Source organism: Musca vetustissima, unplaced genomic scaffold (genome assembly GCF_032173495.1).
Source record: "Musca vetustissima isolate MV318-11 ecotype Yass unplaced genomic scaffold, APGP_CSIRO_Mvet_v1 utg19881, whole genome shotgun sequence".
NCBI classification, from domain to species: Eukaryota; Metazoa; Arthropoda; class Insecta; order Diptera; family Muscidae; genus Musca; species Musca vetustissima.
Genome location: NW_026886163.1, coordinates 40,001 through 41,935, shown reverse-complemented (window position 1 = coordinate 41,935; position 1,935 = coordinate 40,001). Strand labels below are relative to the sequence as shown.

At 30.8% G+C, this 1,935-nt stretch overlaps 2 non-coding genes across 2 annotated transcripts in view; both read left to right on the top strand.

The window, feature by feature from the left end:
• Positions 1-586: 586 nt before the first annotated feature.
• On the top strand, positions 587-765 carry LOC133333641 (5.8S ribosomal RNA). Its single transcript, XR_009754461.1, has one exon. It is a non-coding gene; the product is annotated as a 5.8S ribosomal RNA (ribosomal RNA).
• A 322-nt stretch (positions 766-1,087) lies between these two features.
• Positions 1,088-1,935, top strand: part of LOC133333636 (large subunit ribosomal RNA) — a 3,760-nt gene continuing 2,912 nt past the window's right edge. The window contains exon 1 of the ribosomal RNA XR_009754460.1: positions 1,088-1,935. This exon is cut by the window's right edge and continues 2,912 nt beyond it. This is a non-coding gene — a ribosomal RNA (large subunit ribosomal RNA).

The following is a 1,935-nucleotide window of genomic DNA, read 5'->3' as shown; positions in this document are numbered from 1 at the left end:
TTAGAGGAAGTAAAAGTCGTAACAAGGTTTCCGTAGGTGAACCTGCGGAAGGATCATTAACGTGTTCCAACCGTATAACAAAAACTTTTATTCTCCATATTTTCTACTTCTTCATTGAAGTGAAATTTGGAAATAAAAACCCCGCAAAAAAACCTAACTGTGTTCGTTTTCTTCATTGAAAACTTACATGTTTCGTTGTCAGTGTACTGGTTTACAATTCACATTCATTTGTGAATATAAAATCATACATTGTTCATAGTTTTTATTTTTTTTTAAAGTAAAAACTATTTGATTTTTACAATGTACTGTTTTGATCTTAATTGATCGAATACATACATTGAAATCAAAACATACAATTACAGTTGTACTTATATTTAATATAAGTTAATGTTCTTCTTTTTGCTCGATATATTTTCGGATATGTTGATGTCAAGCGGTTGTTTGAACTAAGACATTCGCAACATAAATTGTATGTATAAAAACATAAGTTATTGAAGAAATTGATATATGCCAATTCATTTTGGTGTATTTTTGATTTCTTTCAATAAAAACAATTTTGACTGTATACAAAACAAAAATAAATTATCACTCTAAGCGGTGGATCACTCGGCTCATGGGTCGATGAAGAACGCAGCAAACTGTGCGTCATCGTGTGAACTGCAGGACACATGAACATCGACATTTTGAACGCATATCGCAGTCCATGCTGTAAGGTACTTTAATTAATTTTAGAGTGCTGCTTGGACTACATATGGTTGAGGGTTGTAAGACTATGCTAAATAAGTTGCTTAAATAATCAATTCAATTTATTGAATTGTGTTTTGAGCACATGTTATATTACTGGATTCTGGTTTTTTGTCACCAGTCAAGATAGAATACCTCATTGAAAAAATCCTAGTATTTTTTTATTAAAATACTTTCATTTTTTTCAATTAATTGAGGAAGGTCTAGCATAAAAATTTTTTATGAACTAGAATTGTCTCTTTTATATTGAAGAAAAAATATGAACATACAAAAAAGAAAAGATTTTTTCATTAAAATGATTTATTCTATAAAATGTAAACTATAAATTAGTATTTGTTTTATACAACCTCAACTCATATGGGACTACCCCCTGAATTTAAGCATATTAATGAGGGGAGGAAAAGAAACTAACAAGGATTTCCTTAGTAGCGGCGAGCGAAAAGGAAAGAGTTCAGCACTAAGTCACTTTGTCTTTATGGCAAATGTGAGATGCAGTGTATGGAGTGTTCAATTTCTAGTATGAGAAATGCTTGATAGTGCAGCACTAAGTGGGTGGTAAACTCCATCTAAAACTAAATATAACCATGAGACCGATAGTAAACAAGTACCGTGAGGGAAAGTTGAAAAGAACTCTGAATAGAGAGTTAAAAAGTACGTGAAACTGCTTAGAGGTTAAGCCCGATGAACCTGAATATCCATTATGGAAAATTCATCGTTATGATTGCTATATGAATAATATAGTAAGAATGGCGTGCATTTTTTCCATATAAGGACATTGTAATCTATTAACATACCCAATTTATCATAAGATCAATGGCTTAAGTTTATTCAAATTAGTATGCTTGCGTATTAACATAGAATAAATGCTTTTGATTCGATAAAGTGTTGATAGATCTATTATATATAGCGCTTGAATACTTGTATTCTATAATGGCACATTAATCTTGATTTTTGTGTTTATTATATGCGCTTATATGATTTACAATGCGAAAGATTCAGGATACCTTCGGGACCCGTCTTGAAGTCTAACATATTTGCAAGTTATTGGGAATATAAACCTAATAGCGAAATTAACATAACTTTTATGGGATTAGTTTTTAGTCTATTTATAGTCTATTAATTCAATCCCGGGGCGTTCTATCAGTTATGCATAATAATATTTATATTATTTATGCCTCTAACCAGAGCGTA